The following is a 20,694-nucleotide window of genomic DNA, read 5'->3' as shown; positions in this document are numbered from 1 at the left end:
GTTCCCCATCACCTTCTCCCTGCACGAACTCTGCACAAACTGGCTTCTCCTTCAGCACTCTGCCATCTTGGCTGCATGTCATTTCTTCCACATGCAGGAGAGCCTTTCTTTGTTCTCCTCTGCCCCATTTTATAGTGTAGAAATGAAAACCTTTAATCCAATATACAAACAAGGAAGTCTCTGATACAAAGTCACTTAGGGTCTTAAAACTAAGCCTTAGGCTATAGCCACCCTGCCTGCTTACAGCCTGTCCTCCACATCCAATGCAAACTATAAGCAATCAAACATATATATCATATTTACAAACTTATTTGACCAACAATTTGCTTCTCTTTTTCTCCTCTCCCTCTCCCCCTTTTCTCTCTCTTCTTCTCTCACAGCCAGTGGCTCATTTGGTTTGAGCTTTGGCCCAGATGCTGAGGATAGATAGTTTGGTTGGTCCAAGCACATCAGCCTCAGGCACTGAGTTTAGCTTAGTTGATTTGAGCATTGGTAAAACAGGGGTTGCCAGGTGGATCCCAGTTGGGGTGCCTGCGGAGTCTCTCAATTTCCCCTCCTCTCACTTAGGAAAAAAAAAACTATCCTTTTGTTATTGCCATAATCGGCATCATATGTAATCTTGTCCTATAGCCTCGGCAGTGTTGACTCTTTTTAAGGGTTCACATTTAAACACACACAGGAACACCCATGATGTTGTGTTTTTGTTGTATTTTGTTTTGTTTTTGAGCCTTACCAAAAGCTTGAAGGAGGGCAAAAACAGGTAATTATTCTGTATTGAGAGATAAAGAAACTGAGGCTTCCATGACTTGCCCAAGGTATTAGAACTGAGAAAAAAAAAACTAATCTGTTTCTAATTGTAGACCCCCTTTTAAGAAGTTCACCTTTAAATCATAAAGCATCAGATTCCGAGTTCCCTGAACTCCCCTTGTCACTTTGTTGTCATCTTCAGTGACAGTTTCATTGGAATCCAAAAAGCTAAAAGTCTGATTTAAAAAGATAGGATTAAACTATTATGCTAATCTTAAGGAGCTGCTTCCAGCACTTCCTCATACTTAATACCATTCTATAAAATTGATAATCCTCTTATCTTACCGCCATAATTCCAGTGTAAACCGGACATGTTTGCTTCTTTCTCAATCCATTTCATTTCAAAAGAAGTTCAGTGGAAACATTCAAATACTTAATCACACAGCTAGAAATGTTGAACTACTAATGTTATTACTGTATGTCTTCTTTTCTTTGTCCAGGTGACATTATTCATACACAATGGGATTTCTTAATTAATAAAAGCCACCGTCTGAAGGAAAATGACAGAGAGCGTACTGTTCTAATCAATCATTCTTAAGCACTGTGTCACACCATTGGCAAAATATCACCAGGCGCTTCTCCAACTGTAATAAAATTACAATATGAGGAAAGGAAAACTTCTCTGCGATGCGATTTGTTTATATCAGAGCAGCTGCTCTGAAACACTTGAAGGATGCAAGAGTTTTCTTTTCCCCCAGTGATGAATAGGGGAGAGAGTTGGGTAGCAAGAAAAACAAAAACAAAAAGATGTTAAACAATGGTTTTTAGTTGCTTTTGGCTGTTTTGTTTTCAGTGTTACTATAGTGCTTTCTATACATGCATGTTCACATCTAAATTCACCCTGGAATATGGTGGATTAAAAAATAATCTCAACAATGGAAGAGCAGTTCTCAAAGGATGTTGGTTTTTCTCTCACTAGAAGACATTTCTCTTCTCTTTTCTATTTATATCCTAGCCAAATCTTTAATCCATTTTTGTTTCAATTTGTGTTAAATGCCCCTAAGGCATTAGGGTTTTGTTATTTGTGATGTGGGCAACAACCTACTCAGTTTTATTATTTTTTTAATTGACTGATTTTAGAGAGAGAGGAAGGGAGAAAGAGAGTGAGTGAGAGAGAGAAAAGAGCATTCATTTATTGTTCTATGTGCACTCCCTGGTCACTTCCCATCTATGCCCTGACCCACACACAACCTTGGTGTATTGGGATGATGCTCTAACTGACTGAGTAAACCAGCCAGGACCCAAACTACTCAGTTTTAATGATGCCTAAAAGAAAAAATTCAATAAGAATATTTTTTTCTAATTGTTTTTTGTTGTTGAGTTGCACAATCTCTTTTTTTTTTTTTTTTTTTTTTTAAATAAATTTTTATTAATGGTAATGGGATGACATTAATAAATCAGGGTACATATATTCAAATAAAACATGTCCAGGTTATCTTGTCATTAAACTATGTTGCATACCCCTCGCCCAAAGTCAGATTGTCCTTCGCCACCCTCCATCTAGTTCTCTGTGCCCCTCCCCCTCCCCCCAACCCTCCCCCTGTCCCCCCTCCCTCCACCCCTGGTAACCACCACACTCTTGTCCATGTCTCTTAGTCTCATTTTTATGTTCCACCAATGTATGGAATCATGTAGTTCTTGTTTTTTTCTGATTTACTTATTTCACTCCTTATAATGTTATCAAGATCCCACCATTTTGCTGTAAATGATCTGATGTCATCGTTTCTTATGGCTGAGTAGTATTCCATAGTGTATATGTGCCACATCTTCTTTATCCAGTCTTCTATTGAAGGGCTTTTTGGTTGTTTCCATGTCTTGGCCACTGTGAACAGTGCTGCAATGAACATGGGGCTACATGTGTCTTCACGTATCAATGTTTCTGAGGTTTTGGGGTATATACCCAGTAGAGGGATTGCTGGGTCATAAGGTAATTCTATTTGCAGTTTTTTGAGGAACCACCATACTTTCCTCCATAATGTTTGTACTACTTTACAGTCCCACCAACAGTGAATGAGGGTTCCTTTTTCTCCACAGCCTCTCCAACATTTGCTATTACCCGTCTTGTTGATCATAGCTAATCTAACAGGGGTGAGGTGGTATCTCATTGTAGTTTTGATTTGCATTTCCCTAATAACTAATGAAGCTGAGCATTTTTTCATATATCTGTTGGCCATTTGTATCTCTTCCTGGGAGAAGTGTCTATTCATGTCTTCTTCCCATTTTTTTATTGGATTGTTTGTTTGTTTGTTGTTGAGTTTTATGAGTTCTTTGTAAATTTTGGAAATTAGGCCCTTATCTGAGCTGTTGTTTGAAAATATCATTTCCCATTTAGTTGGCTGTCTGTTTATTTTTATATCAGTTTCTCTTGCTGAGCAAAAACTTTTTATTCTGATGTAGTCCCATTCATTTATCTTTGCCTTCACTTCTCTTGCCATTGGAGTCAAGTTCATAAAATGTTCTTTAAAACCCAGGTCCATGAGTTTAGTACCTATGTCTTCTTCTATGTACTTTATTGTTTCAGGTCTTATATTTAGGTCTTTGATCCATTTTGAATTAATTTTAGTACACAGGGACAGGCTGTAGTCGAGTTTCATTCTTTTGCATGTGGCTTTCCAGTTTTCCCAACACTATTTGTTGAAGAGGCTTTCTTTTCTCCATTGTGTGTTGTTGGCCCCTTTATCAAAGATTATTTGACCATATATATGTGGTTTTATTTCTGGGCTTTCTATTCTGTTCCATTGGTCTGAGTGTCTATTTTTCTGCCAATACCATGCTGTTTTGATTATTGTGGCCCTATAATATAGTTTAAAGTCAGGTATTGTAATGCCCCCAGCTTCATTCTTTTTCCTTAGGATTGTTTTGGCTATTCGGGGTTTTTTATAGTTCTTATATAAATCTGATGATTTTTTGTTCCATTCCTTTAAAAAATCTCATAGGGATTTTGATGGGAATTGCATTAAATTTGTATATTGCTTTGGGTAATATGGCCATTTTGATTATATTTATTCTTCCTATCCAAGAACAAGGAATATTTTTCCATCTCATTGTATCTTTTTCGATTTCCCTTAACAATGCTTTGTAATTTTCATTATATAGGTCCTTTACATTTTTTGTTATGTTTATTCCTAGGTATTTTATTTTTTTTGTTGCAATCGTGAAGGGGATTATTTTTTTGAGTTCGTTTTCTAATATTTCATTGTTGGCATAGAGAAAGGCTATGGACTTCTGTATGTTAATTTTGTATCCTGCGACCTTACTGTATTGGTTTATTGTTTCTAATAATCTTTTTGTGGAGTCCTTCGGGTTTTCGATGTATAGGATCATATCATCAGCAAAAAGTGATACCTTTACTTCTTCTTTTCCAATATGGATGCCTTTTATTTCTTTGTCTTGTCTGATTGCTCTGGCCAGAACTTCTAGCACCACGTTAAATAAGAGTGGAGAGAGTGGACAACCCTGTCTTGTTCCTGATTTAAGGTAGAAAGTCCTCAGTTTTTTGCCGTTTAAAATGATGTTGGCTGATGGTTTATCATATATGGCCTTTATCATGTTGAGATATTTTCCTTCTATACCCATTTTGTTGAGAGTCTTAAACATAAAATTGTGTTGTATTTTATCAAAAGCCTTTTCTGCATCTATTGATAAGATCATGTGGTTTTTGTTCTTTGTTTTGTTGATATGGTGTATTACGTTAACCGTTTTGCGTATGTTGAACCATCCTTGAGATTCTGGGATGAATCCCACTTGATCATGATGTATTATTTTTTTAATATGTTGTTGTATTCGGTTTGCCAGTATTTTGTTTAGAATTTTAGCATCTGTATTCATTAGAGATATTGGTCTGTAGTTTTCTTTCTTTGTGCCATCCTTGCCAGGTTTTGGTATGAGGGTTATGTTGGCCTCATAAAATGTGTTTGGAAGTATTGCTTCTTCTTCAATTTTTTGGAAGACTTTGAGTAGAATAGGAACCAAGTCTTCTTTGAATGTTTGATAGAATTCACTAGTATAACCGTCTGGGCCTGGACTTTTATTTTTGGGGAGCACAATCTCTTAACACCCCCAGTGCACAGAGCTCAAATTGCAAACACAATAAAAGGGAACAATGACAACTCAACAAAGGGAAAAACACAGATGATGAATTTTACTGAACATTGTCTCATGCCTTCAAGAAAATTGTACTGTACATCTCCTTGGAACACACAATGAGGAGAATTTAAGTAAAAATGTACCATGTATGGTATTTAATTATCACATAAACGCCAGAATCTGGGTCATATCCTAAAAGAATTTGGCCAGACACAAAGGTTACCAGATTTAGAAAGTTTCCACTTTAAGATGTTAATGCCCGGGTGGTGATCCGTGATTCATAGTATTCAAATCTGTAATTTGAAAATGGAAGAGAATATTCATGTGCAAGTGTTTGTCAACTAAATGGTCATGGGCTCTGGGTAGCTCACACAGCAGGCTCTCTCATCTCAGTTATTACTGACAAGTGGTTGATCACCTTAAAACGACTTTTTAAAAAGTCATAACCAGACAAGTATTAACATTCCAGCAAATAAAGGTAGCTAGCAAAGTAAAGCTAACTTTATAAGCACAAAGCACTGAGTTCTGAACACAAGATGTCACCCACACTGAGATTTCCATGCTGCTGAGAACCCTGTGATTAACATCCATGTCTTGCTTTTTTTCTTAAATGAAGCAGAACATAAAGCAGGCAGAGCTGAAATCAAGAAACCCAGGGAAATAGAATTTTGAAGAAGGGGAAGGACATGAGACACAAGGGCAGACGTTAGTAATTTGAGGGCAGGCAGAGTGAGATACCAGTGAGGACACGGACTTTGAGGACACAGAGATTTTAGTTTGAATCCCAATCCTGTCACCATTAAATATGGGACCTTAGGCAAATTTCTTAATTTCACTAATCCTTAGTTTACTAATGTATAAGTGGGCACAATAACACCTATCTGGCAGAGTTGTAAAGATTAGAAGTATTATACACAAAAGTGCTCAGTGTGCACACTGACTGCAAATAGGAGACATTTAATATGAAATTACTGTTTTATTATTTCAATACTATATAATATTTAAAAATTGGCTTTCCATGATATATTTTAGAAACTAGAAAATATTTTACTATTAAAAAAAGGTAATAATTAAAATGACAAATCATTGTAACAATAATGTTCATTGAGCACTTCTTACTTATTAAATGAATAACCATGGAACAAGTACAATTTCCACAGGCGCTTTGCTGATAATAAAGTTGAAACACAAAGCAGTGTTGCTCAATGTGATGCAGCTAATAAAGAACGGACCAAAGAATTAAAGCCAGCTAATGTGGGTATGGAGCCTATGCTCCACTACACTGCCGTGCTGATGCTTAGAATCCCATCACCCTCCAGAAACCTGTTATTTTTAACATACTTGAACAACAGTGTATCTACTTCTCAATATATCAGTTTTCCATTTTTAATAGAATTATTGAGGTATCATTCACGCGATATAAAATTTACTCAAATAACTTTTATAATTCAGTGGTTTTTAGTACATTCAGAGTTGTGCAACCATCAACACTATCTAATTTTACAACATTTCATCACAACAAAAAGTAACCCCTTATACATTAGCAGCTACTCTATCTGCTCAGTCCCTGGCAATCACCAATCTACTCCTGTCTCTATGAATCTGCCTCATTTGGACAGTTCATAACTCTACGTAGCATGTAGCCTTTCAGATATGGCTTCCTTTACCGAGTATGCTTGCAAGGTTCATCCATGTTGTACCAAGTATCAGTACTTCATGCTTTTTTATTGCCATGTGTAGCTATACCACATTTTATTCATTTATTCATCATCATTTAGATAGGCATCTGGGTTCTTTCCACTTTTTTTTGCTTTTATGAATAATGTTACTATAAACATTCCTGGACACATTTTTGTATGAATGTGTCCTAGAAGTAGAATTGCTGGGCCTATGTTTAACCGCCAAACTGTTTTCCAGAGTGGCTGCACAACTTTCTCACACTCTGACCAAAAATGGCTGAAGCTACCAATCACACCATATCTTAACAACTCTTTGTAACGTTCATCTTTTTTGGTATAGCTCTTCTAGTGGGTGCTACGTGGTATCGCACTGTGGTTTTGATTTGCATTTCCTTAATGGTGAATGATATTGAGCATCTTTTTATGCACTTCTTGGCCATTCATATATTTTCTTTGAATAAATGACTATATAAATCCTTTTCCCATTTTTAAATTGGGTTATTTGTTTTAACATAATTGAGTTATCAGAGTTCTTCATATATTTGGGATACAAGTCTCCTGTCAGTTATATGACTTGTTTTATACCTTACAGGTCTATTTCCATTTTGAGTTCTTTTTTTTTTTTTAATAGTATGAGGTAACTTCATTATTTTTCATGTGGATATCCAGTTGTCCTAGCACCATTTGTGAAAAGACAACTCTCTCCCCATTACATTGTCTTGGCACCTTTGCCAAAAATTAATTAATCTTAAATGTAGGGATTTACTCTGGACTCTCCACTCTTTCCCACTGATCGGTATGTCCCATGCGTCTGTCCTCATGGTCCTATCACATTGCCTTCATTACTGCTATCTTGCAGTAAGTTTTGAAATTGGAAAGTGTGAGTCCTCCAACTTTTTTGGCTATTCTGGGTCCCTTGTATTTTCATAGAAATATTAGGATCAGTTTGCCAAGTTTTGCTAAAACAAACAAACAAACAAAACCAAGAAAACCCCCTGCCACATGGAATTTTGATAGATTGTGTGAAGCTTTAGGTAAATTTGGACAGTATTGTTATCTTAACAATATTAAAGTTTCTTATCCATTAACATAGGTCAGAAACACCCCCCATTAACATGGGGGGTGTTTCTACTTATTTAGATATTTTAAAGTTTCTTCTAATATGGTTTTATAGTTTTCAGTGTACACGTCTTACAGTACTTTGTAAATTCTATTCCTAAGTACATGTTGTTAGGTCAAATCGTATCCCCTTAATTTATATGTTGAAGTCCTAACCCCCACAGTACCATAGAATGTGACCTTATTTGGAGGTAGGGTCTTTACAGAATTAAGTTAAAATGAGGAATTGAGGTGGGTTCTAATTCAATATGACTAGTGACCTTATTAAAAAAAGGAATATTTGGAGACAGATACACACACAGGGAGAATGCCATGTAAAGATGATAATAGCAATCTATAATCCACAACTTCAATAATTGGCAGAAAACAAACAGAAGCTAGGAGAGGGAGGAGACAGATTCTTTCAGAGTTTTCATAAGGAAACACACAGCCGGTACCTTGATGTTGGACTTCCAGCCTCCACAACTGTGCAACAGTAAGTTTCTACAATTTAAACTACCTGGTATGTGTGGTATTTTGTTATGGCAGTCCTACCACAGTAATACAATGTCTAATTATTTTTTTGTTATTGCAAATGATATCGTTTTCTTAATTTCATTTTGGGAGTTTTTTTGCTAATGTAAAGAAATACAATTGACTTCTTTATACTGATTTGGTATCCTGCAGCCTGGATGAACTCTAATATTAGTTCTAATAGTTTTCTTTGGTGAATTTCTTAGGATTTTCTGTATCCAAAATAATGTCATTCACAAATATAAATATTTTACTTCTTTCTTTTAGTCTTTCACCATTAAGTATGATGCTAGGCATAGATTTCTATAGATGCCCCTTTTTTTAAGGCTGAGAAAGTTCCCTTTTTTTCCTAGTGTTGTATATATTTAATCATGAAAAGGTATTCAAGTTTGTTAAATGCCTTTTCCGTCTAATGAAATGATCATGTAATTTTAATTCTTCATTCTAATAATATGGTTTATTATATTGATTGACTTTTATTTGCATTTCCCGGAAAAATTCTGTTGGTTTTATATATATATATTTTTATATGGTGCTGAATTTAGTATGTTAATATTTTGTTGAAGATTTCTGTGTCTATATTCATAAGGGATATTGGTCCAGTTTTCTTTTCCTGTCATGTCCTTGTTTGGGTTTGGTATCAAAATAATATTAGCTCATAAAATTAGTGGGCCAATTATCCCTCCTCTTTTATTTGTTGAACGTTTGTGAAGAGCTGATAGTAATTATTATTTATGTATTTAATATAATTCATCAATGAAGAAATCTGAGCCTGGGCTTATCTTTGTGGGAAGCTTTCAAATTAATAATTTGAAATTACTTGTTACAGGTGCAGCTAGATTTTTTATTTCTCAATGAGTCAGTTTCAGTAGCCTGTATCTTTTAATAATCAATCCATTTCATCTAGGTTATCTAATTTATTAGCAAATAGTTGTTCATATTATTCCATTATAATCCTTCAAATTTTGTGAGTATGGTAGTGATATCTCCTCTTTCTTTCCTGATTTTTAGCAATTTGAGTCTTCAGTCTTTTTTTTAAAATTAGTTAATGTGGATAACAGTTTGCCAGATAATTTTTAAAGAATCAAATTTTGGTTTTATTGATTTTCTTTATTGTTTTTCTATTCACTATTTCATTTATTTGCACTGCGAGCTTTATTATTTCCAGCTTTCTGCTTGCTTTGGGTTTATTTTGCCCTGCTATGTTATCTTCTTATAGCAAACAATTAGATTACTGCTTTATAATCATTCTCTTTTTTTAATGTAAGCATTAACAGGTGTAACATTCTAAGAACTGCGTGCTACATAATATCAGTTTTGCTATGATGTTTCATTCATTTAAGTTTTTTGTTTTTGTTTCATTCATCTCAAAGTATTTTGTAATTTCTCTTGTAATTTCATTGTTGACCCACTGAATATTTAAAGAGTATGTTGTTCAATTCTCATAGATTTGTAAATTTCTCAACTTCCTTTTGGTTCATGATTTCTAATTTCATTCCACTGTGGTCAGAGAACATGCTTTGTATTATTTCAATATTTCAATAATTTGAGGCTTGCTTACTGGCCTAGCGCATAGTATATGTGTACTTGAAAAGATTGTGTATTCCGCTTTTGATGAGCAAAGTGTTTTAGAGATGTTATCACTTTCTTTATTCAGTGTTTCTTTGTCCAGGTCCTTGTTCACCCCAATTGGTGATATTTAAAAAAACAAACAAATAAACAAAAAACTTGCCACTGACTGTTTTGTCTGACAGTCTGGAACAAAGCTTTACCTGTGAGTGAGGTCAAAGAACAGATGTCCTGAGAATAAGCTTTCTGAGCAGCCTGAGATAGGTCAAGTGCTGACAGTGCTCTGGGCGTGTCGCTCTGGGAGGTACTCCTACCGAGCCTGCCTGCCTGGTCTCCGCAGGGGCACCGAGAGGCTGCGGTGCTCCAGGCTCAGAGCCGGGAGCTATGGATGGCAGTGAGTCAAGTTACTGTCCACAAATCCTGCTGTTCTTACTGAGGTTTAGCAGGCTTTCTTGAATAATGTTCCTCAGATTGTTGTAAGTCCTCGTTAATGTACAGAGTTTTGAAAAAGCTGATTTTGATGATTTTTCTCTGCATTTTTATTGCTTTTATGAAAGAGTAGATTTAAAAAATAGTGTTTCTGCTATTCCAAATCTTTGGCCCATTTTCCAATATTTTATAAGCAATTAAACGCTTAAAATTTTGACAGGAACTCTGTCCAACATATCTTTCCTATTATGCAGCAGCAATTTCTAGAAAAGAATGCCCTTGTCTCCTGAAACAGCAGCGAGAGGGCTCTTTTTCTTCTCTAGACCTCCCTCTCCCAGGGCAGCAAAATTAAGGACAGAATTTTCCCCACATTCAGGAAAGGCCAAGAAGGATGCCAGTCACACCAACTGCTTATATAGAAGAAAGCTTAAGTAATAAGACCTTTATATTCCTGAAACTTCTGACACATCTATGAACCAATTCAAGAAAACTCATAGAACAGACCTCATCTCTGAGCACCTATTCTATGTCAGCTAATCCTGTCCTACTCCTGAATGAGAGGGACATGGTCCCGCCATCACGGAGTATATGATTTCATGGGTCTATGGAGAACTGAAGAGGCTATGAGAATAGAGTGTATTAAGTGTTTTAAAAGGATGAGCAAGGTGCTTTTGAGTACATGTAAGGAGGAACCTCTAACTTATCCTCCCAAAAAGAAACGACAGCTTTTCCAAAATCTGAAGTATAAACAGGAATTGGATGTGAAGCAGACAGGAGGGAAGAGAGAGGGAAGGGGTAAAGAAAAGGAACTATCACAGGGAAGCTCTGTGGGAGGAGAGATTTCGGCTGAGAAGGTACTATAGGGCAGGAGTAGGAGATAAGGACAGAGTAATGAACCTGGTATCTGGGGTAAAGCTGAATCACTGGAATCTAATGAAGACAATAAACTAACAAGTAAGTAGAGACAGACTCATGGCTGACAGCTGTTGGGTTGAGTAAGAGAGGTAAAGGGATTGAGCAAAGAAGGACAAAAAAGAGAGAGAAAAAATTCCTGGACACAGACAATAGTGCCGTGATTGCTGAGGGTGGAAGTGGAGGAGGGCACAAGGGGTAAATGGTGATGGACAAAGACTTGACTTGGGGCTGGGGGTGAACACACAATACGGTGTACAGAGCTGTGTTGTAGAATTGGGCAGCTGAAGCCTGTATAATTATGTTAACCAGTGTCACACAATAAATTCAATTAAAAAACTATAAAGTTGGAAAGGAACATAACCATGGGATTAAATGGAGAGTTAATTTTTACATTGAATGTTAATGTCTCCAGGCAGTGGGAGATAGAATAGAAAAAGTGATAAGTCTCTTTGGGGAGCATAGCTTTGATAGGAATTTTTAACAGCATTTGAACCAGAGTGGAAAAGATTTCTTAGAGAAGAATCACAAGACATCTGGCTTGAGCACGGAATTACCGGCTTGAGCGTGGGGTCATCAGCTTGAGCATGGGTTCATAGTCATGACCCCATGGTCACTGGCTTGAAGCCCAAGGCTACTGGCTTGAGTAAGGGGTCACTCGCTCTGCTGTAGCCCCCGGTCAAAGCATATATGAGAAAACAATCAATGAACAAGTAAGGAGCCGCAATGAAGAGTTGATGCTTCTCATCTCTCTCCCTTCCTGTCTGTCTCTATCTGTCCCTCTCTCTGTCTCTGTCACAAAGAGAGAGAGAGAGAGAGAGAGAGAGAGAGAGAGAGAGAGAGAAAGAAAAGAATCACAAGAAAGAGAGAACAGAGAACAATGTTGGGATCTGAGAGCACATCCATAGTCAGAAAGGGTACTGGACACTAGGTCGCAACCAAGCATCCTTGTGCCTCTTCCTTCCCAACACAACCCGATTTAGTTCAAATATTCACCCTTCTACAGATAATCCAGTGAGTATGGAGGAATATGACCCTTTCTGCTCCAGAGGCTGATCTGTTGTTTTAAGGAAAATTTCATAGCCCCTTGTCAATAATTCATCCAGAGAGGACTTCACTTGGTCCAATCAGACAGAAGGAAAGGATTTTGTGCCCTGCTTGATGGAAAGGGACACTCTTTCTCCTGCTGAAGCTTGTTCTCTCCACCTACCAGCTACTTGATTTCTCAGCCTCCCTTATAACTGTGAGTACCCATGTGACATGGTTATGATCAATAAGGCAGGGTCTGCTCAGAGGTTTTTAGAAGGCCATCAAGGGCTGCTGTGGAGGCTGAACAATGTTAGGAAGCCCCAAATAATTTCCAACCCTCCAATCCCAGGTGCTGCTGGCAGCCACCTTGCAGAAAGCAGGCATGAGTGTAGGGTGGTGGGCAAGGGGAAAGGTCACGTGAGACGCCAGACCCGGGAACTTGGATAGAACCGCCCACATCCAGGAGCACCAAAAGAAACTTCCCAGGAGCCCTCTGGGAAAAAAGCGACTGTCTGTCAGCCAGTGAGATTTCACCACATCATATTAGCTCCACCACCCTAGAGACCCTTTAAATATCCCCCACAGGGGTCACTCTATGCGACTTCCCTGGCCTCTGTGTCCCCGGGACCAGGGAACATCATTGGGTGAGATGTGCTCTGTACTCAATAAAGCCTTTTATTATTCCACACTTCGTGGCTCCGGCCCCTTCCTCCTCGGCAGGAAAAAATACCTTACATTTGGTGCCGAAAACCCAGAAGGTGTCAGAAGACCGCAAGGACCATTCCTCTCCCTTTCCCCTCTGAGAAAGAACCAGGACCTCCGACCTTCTACCCACTTCAGTGCACAGTACGGTAAGTCCCCTGCCTCCAACCTCCCCTCAGTTCTTTCCGCCAAGACTCCCTGTCCGTAATCACAGCTGCATCAGGGACCTCTTTTCCATTCCTTCCGAGTGTGTGTGTGCCTGTGGAGACATCTCGAGCACATCCACTTTACCTATCTGTCCGGTGGCCAGAGCTTGAGTTGCGGGATGCCAATGGTCAACTCTGACCACTCCGAGGACTGAAGGCGGCCGTGGGGGCACAGGAATCTAAACCTCATCCAAAAACACTCCTGGAGTTGCCTTATCTGAAATCTCTCCCTCCCTAAAGAAGAAGAAACTGTTCTTCTCCAACTGTGGCCAGGCTACAGAACCCACTGGATAATCGAACCAGGTAGTCTCCTGAAGGGACTTGCGGTTTTAATACCCTCACCAATTTAACTATCACCAAAAAAGCTAGGAACTCGTTGGAGATCCCTTACATTCAGGGTTTCTAGTATTTGCACTCCCGTCCTAATCTCTGTGCTGCCTGCTACACAGTGCAGGCCCTTTCTGGCCAGAGAAACCTCACCTAAAACCTCTGTTGCTAATCTTTCCTCCTTCGCTTGAACCCCGACTATTTCCCACTCCTGCCTAACTCCCAAGGGTGCCCCTCTCTCAGGGGGTGCTCCTCTCTCAGGACCCCTCTCTGGTCCTTCTATGGACCTCTTTTGGTCGAGTCTCTTCCCTCCAAGAGCCCCCTCCCCTCCCTTCACAGGATCCTGTTTCTCATTCACCTGCAAATACCAGTCTCTTTTTCTCCTCCCCTGCTGGTCAGGGGTCCCTCCCTTCTCCACTGTGTTCTTAAGCCCCTCCTCCATCAGGCCATTCTCAGCCTGCCATTGGCCCTTACACTGGTTTGCAAGATGCCCAACCCCAATTTTCTTGCAGGAAATTCTGGCCCTGTCCTGCCTCTGGCTCCAGCGTATCTGGCTGGATCTGGGTGCTGGGCTCCGCACGAGCCCTCCTCCTCTTATTCTCAACCCCCTCAAACCCCTATCCGGGACCTGTGAACGCGGCATTTAAAGTTTTTAACGGTCCCAACTGTGGAAACAAGCCGAGATTGATCGCCAGGCCTGCATGCAGCAGAAGGTAATGCTCCAAATCCAGGCTCTTGTAGCAACCCTGAAGCTGGCAGAGCAACAGGGGCAAGGCATAGGAAGTGCCCGACCCAAGTCCAAGCTGCAAAGAGGAATCCCACCAGCACCTTCCTTTAAGTGTGGCAAGCAAGGTTACTGGTCCCGACAGGGCCCCTGCCCGTGGCTGCCTACTGAGCCCTGCCCTGACTGCAAGCAGCCCGGTCACTGGTGGAGCAATTGCCCCTTTGAGGAACAGGCTTTTCCTCAGTGTCTCTCCATGGACGACAAGCCACTCAGATGGGAGGCCAAGCTAGCCAGATGGACCCATCGTTTAAACTCCTAGGCCCCATGGATCGCTGAAACGGCCTGGACTCAGAGACCCCCCCCCCCCATCATCCTCACCAAACCCAGGGTAATGCTGCAGGAACAGGTAAGTCCATCTCATTTCTTGTGGACACGGGGGGCTACCTTCTCTGTTTTGCCATCACACTCTGGACCTTTAGTTCCCTCACAGATCTTGGTTGTGGGAGTGGATGGGACCCCTTCTTTTCCTCTTCGCACGCCACCCCTGACATGCAGTTTGGATGGAATCCCCTTTTTGCACTCGTTCTTAGTTATGCCATCATGCCCTGTACCCCTTCTGGGTCAAGACATTCTACACAGTCTCGGAACCACTATCCAGCTGACAGCATCTTCCCACTTACTTCTCCCACTCCTGACTGAAGGCTCTCCCACTACCACAGATCACCCTAACCTGGTCACAGCCCCTATTCCACCAGATATTGTCAACCTTCAAATCTCGGACACTTCTACCCCTGTGGTAGCAACCCACCTGTACACAACTGCTTAAAGAATCCCTTCCCTGCCTGCCTCAAGAAGACACATTGCCACCGTTAACTTCCTCGCCATGAAGGGATATTGTGTCTCCACTACTAAGGCTCTACTTCACTCTCAGTCTGTAGTCTATCTAGGCATCGCCTTAACCCCTACCACCCAAAGTTTCACCCTAAATCAAACTCAGACCCTCCGCAGTCTCCAACCACCTACCACCGCGGATCAGATTCTTTCTTTCCTTGGTCTAATAGGCTTCTTTAGACACTGGATTCCCAATTTTACTCTCTTAGCCAAACCCCTCTACGAGGCTGCAAAAGAGACTCCCACGGGACCTCTCACAACTCCCAACATCGTCAAAAGTGCTTTCTCTACCTTTCAAAATACCCTCATCTCCTCCCCCCCTCTCGCTTTACCTGACTCCAAACGCCCCTTCCATTTTTTCACTGATGAAAAACACGGTAATGCTGTTGGCGTGTTAACTCAACCTGTGGGGCCTACATACCACCCTGTGGCATATCTCTCTAAACAACTGACACCACCGTCAAAGGTTGGCAGCCCTGCCTCCGGACACTGGGTGCAATGGCTGAACTCACCAAGGAGGCTACTAAGCTCACCCTTTCCCAACCCATCACTGTCTTCTCCTCCCACAGGCTCACTGACCTCCTTTCACACAAATCTCTTTCTCTGTTGAGTCCTTCCCGCCTACAAAAATTTCACCTCCTGTTCATCAAAAACCCTTCAGTCACTCTTTTGCCCTCTCCCCAACTCAACCCAGCCACTCTACTGCCAGCTCCAGCGACACTCCCGGAACCCACACACTCTTGTATAGAACTAATAGATTTCCTCAACAGACCTGAGATGTATTATCAAATTCTACTTTAAAAGATCCAGATCTAATATTCTTTGTAGATGCAGTTTGGATGGAATCCCCTTTTTGCACTTGTTCTTAGTTATGCCATCATGCCCTGTACCCCTTCTGGGTCAAGACATTCTACACAGTCTCGGAACCACTATCCAGCTGACAACTAAACAACTAATACTACCGTCAAAGGTTGGCAGCCCTGCCTCCGGACACTGGGTGCAATGGCTGAACTCACCAAGGAGGCTACTAAGCTCACCCTTTCCCAACCCATCACTGTCTTCTCCTCCCACAGGCTCACTGACCTCCTTTCACACAAATCTCTTTCTCTGTTAAGTCCTTCCCATCTACAAAAATTTCACCTCCTGTTCATCAAAAACCCTTCAGTCACTGAAGGGACCCAGTGGACGACGACAGGCAGCCTACATGGTGGTCACCACCTCCTCCACCCTAGAAGCCCAACAGCTGCCAGAGGGCACCACCTCCCAGAAAGCAGAGCTAACTGCCCTCACACAGGCACTCACTCTGGCCCAGGGAAAACTTGTAACTATATATACTGACTCTAAATATGCTTTTCTTTTCACCCACAGCCACTCTACCCTCTGGAAGTAAAGGGACTTCCTCACTACCAAGGGCTTCCCCATAATCAATACTACCCTCATTTCTAAACTTTTGCAGACATTACAGCTTCCCACTGAGGTGGCCGTGGTACATTGTAAGGGCCATCAAACCTCTCAAAACCCGGTGGCCTTGGGAAATGCTTGGGCCAACGTGACTGCTTGAAACCTCACCCTGGGAACCTCCCCCACTCCTCTCATATTTCTCTCTACCTCCTTGCAACCTTCCTACACTCCTGAGGTAGGAGAGCCCACCAGGAACCTGCCGCCAGAGTGGGCTGAAGCAGAGAGCAATGCTGTGCAGTAAGACTGGCCTGATGAAAGGAGCTTCAATCTCCTCAACCGTCTGCGAGAAAAATTAAGCAAAAATCTCTCCTCCTACAATGTGCTTAACTCCTAATGGCAGCCACCCATTCTTACCTGGGCTGCCCCTTTCCTAAATCTTCTAATTATCAGCATATAACTCATATTTGCTCCTTTTTTTAAAATTCTCACAGGACCGCATCCGCGAAGTTTCTCAACTCACGGCCAAACAGATGTTCCTCCTGACACCCCTCAAAACCACCACCTTCTGATCTTCCCCTCCCCACGATGCCCCTAATCAGCAGGAAGTAGCCAGCCGAATAAGCGGCGCCCCTAATTAACACAAAAGGTAGGGTGGTGGGCAAGGGGAAAGGTCACGTGAGACACCAGACCCGGGAACTTGGCTAGAACCGCCCACAACCAAGTTTGCCAACAGAAACTTCCCAGGAGCCCTTTGGGGAAAAAGCGACTGTCCGTAAGCCAATGAGATTTTACCACGTCATATTAGCTCGACCACCCTAGCGACCCTTTAAATATCCCCCACACAGGTCACTCCATGCAGCTTCCCTGGCCTCTGTCCCCGGGACCAGGGAACCTCCTCGGGCGGGATGCGCTGTACTCAATAAAGCCTTTTATTATTCCTCACTTCGTGGCTCCGGCCCCTACCTTCTTCCTAGGCGGGGAAAAATACCTTACAATGAGGACAAAGCTGACCAAGGAGGAAGCACGAGACAGGAAAATCTTCTCCCAATAACACTGCCCGAGGTCTGCCCTACTCTTAGGCTTCCTTCACACGAGCCCCTCAAATTCCTTGTCGTTTAAGCCAGGTTCATGCTGCACTTCTGTTACTTGAACTTGAAAGAATCCTAAAAGCTACAGTAGGGAAATAAACTTACAGAGAAACTAGGAAAAAAAAAAAAAGATTAACTGGTAAAGAATCAGAAGAGAGTGCGATACAATTGAAGATAGGCTGGAATTTGACAGAAGAAAGAATCACTGACAATGCTAAATGTAGAACATTTATCAGGGAAGATATTTCTCCCACACTATTTCTGCTTTGGATACAGATGTCCTTAAATCATTCTGCATTCACTGTCACCATACCATGGCTTTCGATTTATAAAGCAGTCATGGGCTAACTGATGACAACCTACTTTACCTTAGATTATGATGATTACTATGGATTATAATTTATTGTACTTATGATGATGATAAAGTATGTATTTATAATGCAATACAGAATAAACATGGTTAGGTAAGACTTATTCAATATAAGTACAGTGAGACCAGAGTGAAACTTTTCCTTTCCTCAAGTAAACCAAATTAATCAGTAAAATCTTGTAAGTTTTACAGACACATTTTATTCAAGATGATTTTTAACAAACAAAAATTTGAAAAATGCAAAATATCTATCTAAAGATTGAGAGAACAGGCCCTGGCCGCTTGGCTCAGTGGTAGAGCATCAGCCCAGCGTGTGGATGTCCCAGGTTTGATTCCTGGTCAGGGCACAAAGAAGTGCCCATCTGCTGCTTCTCCACTCCTTCTCCCTTTTCTCTCACTCTCTCTCCTCCCCTCCCCTCTCCTCCCACAGCCATGCCTTGGTTCTAGCAATTGGCCCCAGACACTGAGGATGGCTCCATGGCCTCACCTCAGGCACTGGAAATAGTTTGGTTCTGAGAAACAAAGCAGCAGTCCCAGATGGGCAGAGCATCACCCCCTAGTGGGCTTGCCAAGTGGATCCCAGTTGGGGTGTATGAGGGAATCTGTCTCTCTGCCTTCCTGCCTCTCACTTAAAAAAAAAAAAAAGTTGAGAGAACAATATAGGAAACCCCAATGTACCCATCACTGAGATTCCAAAATTGTCAAACTGGTTCACTCTTGCTTTTCCCTCTCACCTCTCTTAGATAATGGAATGCAGCTATATTGTCTGGTGGTAAACACAGCTCCTAGTTCTGTACCTGGGTCACCCGAGCCTATCTGAATGGGAGCGGACTGAAGGGAGGCATTCGCTAGACCAGTACTGCTGCCTGAATCCAGACCAGCATAGTGGCCAAAGCTAATGCCCCTTCCAAAGATGAAAAAGTTTGAGTATAAATGAAGAGAATCAGGAATAGCAGCTGAGGGGAAGGGAATGGATAATGGGTTATGTAATAAGGGAAATCCAATATTATGTCAGCACCTCAAAAGAGGCTCAGAGCAAGAGATGATATTGTCTTTTAGCTCAATTATACAAGATGCCTGAAAGGGTGAAACCATATATTGCTAAGACCACTCCTACTTTTGCAACCTGACAAGATTCGGGGAAGCCTGCCAACCTGAGTGGCCATGCCCTGGGAGATGTTTTCATATGATAGGATGGTGCACTGGGCTCATCATTAATGACTGAATGTGTCTCCAAGATGCGCCAGTGTCTGTGAACTGTTATAATCCTTTTGCTAAAAGGGATTCATCCACCAGGGGGCAGCTTGTGGTTTAACAGGACACATCACTGGTTTTCATCTCAGGTCCCTGGCACAGAGCTCTAGAAACCCCTTGGAATTTCCTGAACAAAGGACTATTTTTTTGTCATTCATTAAAATTCCTTAAACATACCTAATTTGTGGTAATGAGGTGATTTAGGATGGGGCCCCTACCTAGTCTCAGGATGGTCTGGTTATCAAAAAAAACAAATGGTTAGAGGGAGAGAACTCTCAGGCCCATCCCCCAACCACTGGGAAAGAAAAACAGATATGGTAGCTTAAGCTCTATAAAAACTCTGGACAAGATTTGATGAACCTCTGGATGGGTGAAAAGTATTCAAATAGCAGAGGGTGGCATACCTAGTTCATGGGGACAGTAGCTCCCGCACTCGGACCCTTCCGGACCTGCCCTCTGCACCTCTTCACCTGGCTGTTCCTCTGTATCCTTTATAACATCCCTCGTAAAAAGCCAGGAAACCTAAGTACCTGTTCCTGAGTTCTGTGAGCCACTCCTGCATGTTAATCAAACCCGAGGAGGGGGTCCTGGGAACCTCTGATTGTGAATCAGCTGGTCAGAAGCACAGGTGACAACCTGGACTGGCACCTGGCATCTGAAATAGGGGCAGTGTCGTGGACTGAGACCTTAACCTGAGGCCCCCGATTTTATCTGCGGGGAGATAGTGTCAGAATTGAATTAACTTTGTAGGACACTCAGTCAAAGTCCACTGAGAACTAGAGAATTGCATGGTAGTTTTGGAGAACACATAGTGAATACATAAAATCAGCAGTTTAAAAATCAGATTGTTGTTTCTTATATGAACAATGTACATATGGCAGTTATATTCTCAGGCAGGATTATGGAGGCCTATTGAATCCAAAAAGTCGCCGACATCACCACTCTAAGGGTACACGTGTGAAGCAGATGTGAGAATCCTTGTCTTCTATTAAGCTAGACATCAAATGGATTTGTAAGAAGATAAAAACAATTACAAACTTCTCACTACATTTTTTGTTTTGAAGATAGCTATTTTAAAAAAAGTTATTTATATCAACATGGAATGGAGTTATTTTATCTTTAAAGAATTCATAATTATTACTTTTTTTCAGTTTCAATTTATAATAATTATATTGATATAATTGATATAGATATATCAACAGATATATTGATAGATATAACCACCCTATCTATTGATAGATATAACACACACACCCACATGCAAACTCTTTGGGGGTGCTCAATAATTTTTGTTTTTTTTGGTATTTTTCCAAAGTGAGGAATGGGGTGGAGGCAGACAGATGCCCACATGTGTCCCAACGGGGAACCACCAGGCATGCCCACCAGGGGGCAATGCTCGGCCCCTCTGCGGTGTTGTTCTGCTGCAATCGGAGCCATTTTAGCTCCTGAGGCAAAGGCCATGGAGCCATCCTCAGCGCCCGGGCCAACTTTGCTCCAGTGGGGCCTTGGCTGTGGGAGGAGAAGAGAGAGACAGAGAGGAAGGAGAGGGGAAAGGGTGGAGAAGCAGATGGACACTTCTCCTGTGTGC

General features: G+C 41.3%; 1 protein-coding gene across 3 annotated transcripts in view; it reads right to left on the bottom strand.

Moving 5' to 3' along the window:
- Positions 1 to 20,694, bottom strand: part of ASPH (aspartate beta-hydroxylase) — a 239,825-nt gene that overhangs the window by 23,808 nt on the left and 195,323 nt on the right. The window lies entirely within an intron of this gene.

The sequence above is a fragment of the Saccopteryx leptura genome, chromosome 3 (genome assembly GCF_036850995.1).
Source record: "Saccopteryx leptura isolate mSacLep1 chromosome 3, mSacLep1_pri_phased_curated, whole genome shotgun sequence".
Taxonomy (NCBI): Eukaryota; Metazoa; Chordata; class Mammalia; order Chiroptera; family Emballonuridae; genus Saccopteryx; species Saccopteryx leptura.
Note: the sequence above shows the minus strand (reverse complement) of the source record. Positions and strands in the feature narration are given on the sequence as shown.